At 39.2% G+C, this 6,791-nt stretch overlaps 1 long non-coding RNA gene across 1 annotated transcript in view; it reads right to left on the bottom strand.

Annotated features, from left to right (window-relative positions):
• Nucleotides 1–4,872: 4,872 nt before the first annotated feature.
• LOC133854887 (uncharacterized) overlaps nt 4,873–6,791 on the bottom strand; it is a 7,464-nt gene continuing 5,545 nt past the window's right edge. The window contains exon 3 of the long non-coding RNA XR_009896874.1: nt 4,873–6,791. This exon is cut by the window's right edge and continues 152 nt beyond it. This is a non-coding gene — a long non-coding RNA (uncharacterized LOC133854887).

The raw sequence follows: 6,791 nt of genomic DNA on the forward strand, positions 1-6,791 counted from the left end.
TAGGAAAGGAAGAATCAGAATGGACTTCAACTAGAACTCTAGCAAAGCCAATCCGTTCCTGATCTGTTGTAATAGAATCAACATACAAAGTATGCCCAACCCCACTAGCAACATAACTCAAACAAGTATCATTCCAAAATTCTAACGGCAAGTGAAGAAGTTTGATCCAAATAGGAATATAATCAAGAGACAATATACCTGCATTCCCGGTTCCCATCTGCACAGAATCAGAGGTTTGTTACAAATATGCCATAAGAGCATCCGCTTCGAGCTCGGTAGTTCAAACATTTCACCAAATTTTGGTAAAACTTCTCAAAAATTCCTCTGCATCAATCTCTCTATCATTTTACCAAAATAACTCTTGGCAGAATCATTCTCCATATTTAACGCCCATTAAGCTCACGCTATTCACTAAAATATTTTTTCTTTTTCACTTCCCGCGTCTCACTTTTCCTCCGGCCTTCCGTCTTCCGCATCATGTCTTTGGGCAATTTCTTTGTGCGACTGGGTAGTGGGTGGTAAACTGGCTATGGACTACGAGCCGCACGATAGCAGTGGTAAATTTTCGCTCTAAATCTACTTGCTTTTTGGGTGATTTGGGCTTCTGGGCGTGTTTTATTTGGGAAATTAGGGTTTGGATTTGCTTGAATTTTCGTTAATGTTGGGGTTTTGGGTTTCTTGGAGGGGAAAGATTTGGATTTTAGGGTTTTGGGACTGTAATTCGTGGTGGGTTGTATGAGAATTTGGTTTATAGGGTTCTTGATTTTGGCTCAGATCCATCGAAGCCCATCTCTCTCTCTGGCCACAACAATTGGAACAAATTATCATTGTTGCAGAGACTGATCGCAATATCAAAACTTTGCGTTGTGTGGACCGTTCGGATCAGTGAAAATGGAGGCCCCGCAAGGTGGATCAGAGAGGGACAAATCGAACTCGTCCTATTCTCCCACCCCATCGTCGCCACTTTCTGGAAAGGTATCCCAAAATCTAAATTCTTCTTTCTCTGTTAATGGCCGATGGGATGGGTGTTTGATTGTGTAATTTTGGGATTTTGGTGGTGTTGTGTTGATGTTTGTAGTGGCTAGAAATTGAGGTTCTTGGTGTTGTGGGTAGCCGATTGTGGTGGGATTGTTTGAAGGTCAAACCTGTTTGGCGTTTTGGTTGGTCGATGATGGCCGAATGATGGAGTTTAGATGTAGAAACTTTGATGTTCTTGAGAGACAGTTAAAGTAGTTATTCTCAAAATTAATAAAAAAACAATATATAGTTAAAATAAAAAAATATTTAAAGAGTTTGATGTATGAGTTACTTTAAAAATAATGAATAAAATAGAAAAAGTAAATTGTTTGACTTAAATTTAATGGAAATTTTGGAAAAGTTGATACAAATGCTGTAACTTTGCAGCCAAAACTTCGTCCCGAATTGACTCATCAGCAAAGCGGAAAAGGAATAACCCATTCTCCATAAGAAAAACATCCACCTTCCCATACTGTCTCCATAGATTATCTACGGTTCATAATGCTGCAACGAACCCAACTCTTTATCAGAACGGAAAAGCCCACGCCAATCCTGCCTACACGCCCCACAACCTGAATTGGCAGCACAATCGACCCCACCAGCACCTGACAGCCGACGGTCTGAGCAATCCTCCCCATCAGCACCAGGTTTCTCAGCCGAATGACGGGTGCCAGATCGTTCCCCTTCTTCCAGCCGCTGCAAACCACTCTGCGAACCACATCTTCTTTCTAGCCCAGCCTCCTCAACAGCTATCTCCTTCTCGTCCTCTATCATACCGTCCTCCAAGCATTCCAGAGCCGCAACGACCACGTCTGCAGGCTTCATCACTAAGCTACTGGAAGGAACGGCGGAAAACTCCACCACCACCGTAGCATTCTTACCCTTACCAGGGCCCCTGCCTTTCCGAGCCATACCGGAGTAACCAAAGTCAAGCAAGAAAATTATATCAGAAAGTAGCCGGATCCATCCACCGGTGATCGACGATCACACTCACGCGCCCTCACGCGCAGCCTCAACCAAAAGCACAAAGCCAAACAGCCAAGGGAAAACCAACCGCTTCAGAGAGAAAAATAAAATTCTTCAGCCACGTCGGCACCTCCTATTGAATCTATGGATAATTGCACCATTGGTCCATGTGGTATGCCATAATTATTTTTCACTCTCTATGGTTTAAAAAATTCATGGAAAGTCATTGTAGTTAGTAATAATTACAAATCAATCACTGGAATCAAATTCCGTTAAAAATTTTAACAGATTCTGTCAAATGCCACGTCAGCGCCACGTGTTGCCAATAAGATGACGACACGTGTCCATCTTAATAAAAAATATATATATATATACTTAATTTTTTTTTTAAAAAAAAAAAAAGAAAAAAGAAAAAAAGAAGGCAAAGGTGGGCCACCCCCAGCCACCCCTTTGCCTTCCCTTTTTTCTTTTTCTTTGTTTTTAAAAAGATAAATATATTTATTTATTTTTTAACGGAATTTGATTCAATTGATCGATTTGTAATTATTGCTAATCACAAAGACCTCCCATGAACTTTTTAAACCATAAAGAGTGAAAAATAATTATAACATACTACAGGAGCTAATAATGCAATTATCCCTTGAATCTACTTATTGCCGCTAACACAATTTTTAAAACAAACCACAAAACTTTTTTTAAAAGAGACAAAACACTAAGCTAACTTATATCTCACTAATGAGCTTGCACACTTTAAGCCCGTCCACTCGGGATAGGTCTACCTTTTACCTTAGCATTGAATTGGTGTTACGGATAAGAATGTGGCCAATTATTAAGTTAGCCTTTTTATACTTCGTCACCATTATGAAAAGCACATTTATAAATTTTAGAAGGATTTATATATATATAAAATAAAATAAAATAAAATTGAACAGTACCACAATATTCTTTTTCTTGTTTATCTTCCTCTCCCCCAAGCATTTATAAAAATAAAAAATAAAAAATGGATGTCGGTCTTACTGTACATGTTCACTCCAAGTGAACGAAGGGGAACTATGAAAATCGCACAAATTCTCATACAAGATGGTATTTATTTCGATGTAAAATATATTTTAAATTATTTGATGTTCAATGTGAAAAAAAAAAAAAAAAAACTAGTCAATGAAAAATAATTTCACAGTCAACAACAAATTTGTCATTGTTGAGAGAAAGAGGTACAAATCATTTTTCAAAACTTGTCTCCCCCTCTCTCTCCCACCATTCTCTCCCCGAACCATATCACGACTAGCATCACACAACCTCGTAGAGGAACTCAACTGTCCCATAAAAGATAATATAATGCAATTAACAAATTATATAAAGCGGAACAAATAAAGACACAAACTATTACGTGTTTCGATCTATGACCTATGTCTACAAGATAAAACCCAAATGGTTGCATTTTGCTCTTATTTCTTTGATGATGTTTACAATATAACAGGTTCCTATTTATAGGAGAATTAGTGTATATGAGAATAATCAAAATAGACTTCAACTACAATTAGTTAATAGTATTCAATTGTAGTTAGGTCACAGTCTTCAATTATGACTAGGCAATAGCCTTCAACTGTAATTAAGCGATAGACTTCAACTGTAGTTAGGCGATAGACTTCAAATGTAGCTTATATTCTTGAACTCCATAATATAGTGTAACATCCCCTCAAACTCAAGGTGAAAATTTCTGAAATCTTGAGTTTGATTTTGATTTTTTTTTTCTCGCTGGAGTTGGTGGTGGCCGGCAAAAGTGACTGAAGTTAATGGCAGTCGGAGACGGTGACCGGAGATGGGCCATTAACAACAATAGGGCAAAATTTTTGGACCCAAATAGGAAGCCAAAAAATGTCTTGGCCAATTATAAGCCTTAAAGGGCCTGGATGTTCAAACAATATCACAAAGGCCAAAAAATAGGCCAACAAAGGACTAAAAGATAGGCCTAGACCAAATAACTAGGCCAACAGATGGGGCCAACTATAGGCCCTAAATGGGTCTGGCCCATAGACAAGAGCACAAACACCAAATGATTGGGCCAACAAATGGCCAAAAGATGACCGCAGAGGCCAAACATATGCCTCTTGGGCAAATTTTTTTATTCTCTTCAACCAATTTTTCTTTGTTTTTCGGTTTTCCCTTCTTCTTCCTCTTCTTCTTCCCACAAGAAAACTAACAAGAACGATAATCAGGAAAATGGACTCTCATATCTTGTTTTGTTTTCTGATACCATATGACAATCAGAGACAAAATGATAGGAGAATAAAGGGAAGAAAAATAATAATAATAATAAAAATTCACAAGATTGAAAATTGGCGCTAGCTTATAGCTTTGATACCATGAAAGATAGTATAATGCAATTGACAAATAAATATAAAGTGGAATAAATAAATACACAAATAATTACATGGTTCGATCTATGACCTACGTTCACAAGATAAAGTCCAAAGGGCTAAATTTTTCTCTTATTTCTTTGGTGATATATGTTTACAATATAGCAAGTCCATATTTAAAAGAAAATTAGGGTAGATGAAAATAATACAAATACAATTAGCTTCAACTGTAATTAGGTCACAATCTTCAACTGTAGGTAGGTGATAGACTTTAATTGTAACTTGTATTCTTGAGCTCCATAATATGCTCTAACATCCCCATCCCTAGTGCCACCCCTTCCGCCTCCTAATTTCCATCTCATCTACATCATCTCTTTCAAAAAATAAAAATAAAACTCCACGTTCCTCCCCTCCCCCCCCCCCCCCCCTCTTTTCTTTTCTTCGAATTGTTGGCAAAGGTATTTGGATTTGTCTGATCATTTTGAGTAGCTTTCGGTTGGTTTTCAACTACATTTATCCAAATATTTTTCATATCGATCAACATAAAATCAATATTACAAAGTAATGCTGTATTTTTCATATCAACAGTCCTTTAGAAGCCTCTCAGATTTCTTAAGGATTTCAAAAGAAGGGGGGGCATTTTAACAAAAAATGGGTGAATTTAAAATGCGCAAAAATATGAGATACCGATATTGTAAATTTTTAAACTTTTTGGAGGCCTTTAGGGCAATGGTCTTCAATTTCTTGACTGGGGGCAGAGACAGCTCATATGTTTGAAGAGATCCAACTAGATCCTTGCTTTCTTCGATCGTTGTTACCTTGATCCTGAAACGCTCGGGCAAAGATCTTAGAATTTTTCGGATGAGTTTTACATCCGAGATAGATTTCCCAAGACTCACCATGGAGTTTCTAAGGTCACTTATCTTGGAGTAAAACTCTCCAAAAGTCTCTTCTTCCAACATCTTAATTTCTTCAAATCTTGAAGTCAACATTTGAAGTTTGGCAGATTTAACTAATTTCGTGCCTTCATATGTTGTTTCCAAGATTTGCCATGCTTCTTTGGCTGATTCGCAGTTTGAAATTTTGGCGAATTCAGAGGGAGAAAGTGCTTGGCACAGAGCATGGAGGGCTTTATCATTGGAAAGTCGGACGTTTTTCAGAGGGACTGTTTCAGGAGTTGTATCCTCTGGTTTAGTCCAACCAGAGTCAACAATACTCCAATAGTCAATAGATTTTTAAAAAAATCGCATCCGAGCTTTCCAATAGCCATAGTTCGTACCATCAAAGGTAGGAACATAATTAAGATTTTGAGACATATAAAGATATAGAAGTCAAATATAATAACACTCAAAAAATTAATCTTCTCAGAATGTACCAAGCTCTGATACCAATTGAAAAATTGAATTGACTTCTAAAAATAAAGTGTGTGCATAAGTGTCAACAAAAATTAAAGCACAGCGGAAAGTAGATGACACACAGATTTTTGTTGACGAAGTGGAAACTCAGTTAAGAGAAAAACTACTCAGGGGCAGCCAAACCCAGGAATTCCACTATTCAGAAGACATAGCTAGATACAAGACAGTAACACTCACATGTACCGATGCAGTGGTCGTACCTTGATCTCTGACGTGTAACCCAACACGAACGCTTCCCAACCAGGTTCACCTACCTGAAGGGGTCTTCAATGGAACTCCTTACCTTAGAGCCGACCTCTAAGATAGACTTCGGTTTACAGCACATCACACTTGTAAAACGGCTTCAGAGGGATTGATGACTTCTCTGAGCTCTAATGGAATTCACACCGAATTCTTGCAGTTCTCAGTGCCCAGGGGCCTCTATTTATAGGCTGGGGGCTCAAGTGAGCGTCAGGCAAAATATACGTGGGCACCGTCCGGACGGTGGACATGGGCCGTCCGGACGGACAACTGTACGACAAGATTTTTCAAAAATTTCGTGGAGAAATCTTTCCTGTTTAAGGACATTGTCCGGACGGTCGCACGTCCGCTGCAAGTGATTTCCTTATAAGGCTCTCGAGCGTCCGGACCATGGGGGATGAGCGTCCGGACGGCTATTCTTCAACACGCAATTTCCATATCGGTAATGCGCGCGTCCGGACCATGATAGGCAGTCGTCCGGACGATTGAAGTCGAATCGGCGATTTCCTTCTTTAAAGTACGCGCGTCCGGACCACAGCTGTCAGACGTCCGGACGGTCATATTTGAATTGCGATTCTTGCCTTACTGAGACGCGCGTCCGGACGGGATACCACATCGTCCGGACGGTTGATTGATCTTCCATTTCTTGGAACTTGGAAAGAAATCAGAAACTGATCGAGTACTGGGAGGCGTTCGGACATGCTGCTAAAATGTCCGGATGGATGCAAGCTGGCACAGAAACTTCTCGATACAGTATGGAGTCCGGACAGAATGAACACTTCGTTCGAACGGATGA

Source organism: Alnus glutinosa, chromosome 13, assembly GCF_958979055.1.
Source record: "Alnus glutinosa chromosome 13, dhAlnGlut1.1, whole genome shotgun sequence".
Taxonomy (NCBI): Eukaryota; Viridiplantae; Streptophyta; class Magnoliopsida; order Fagales; family Betulaceae; genus Alnus; species Alnus glutinosa.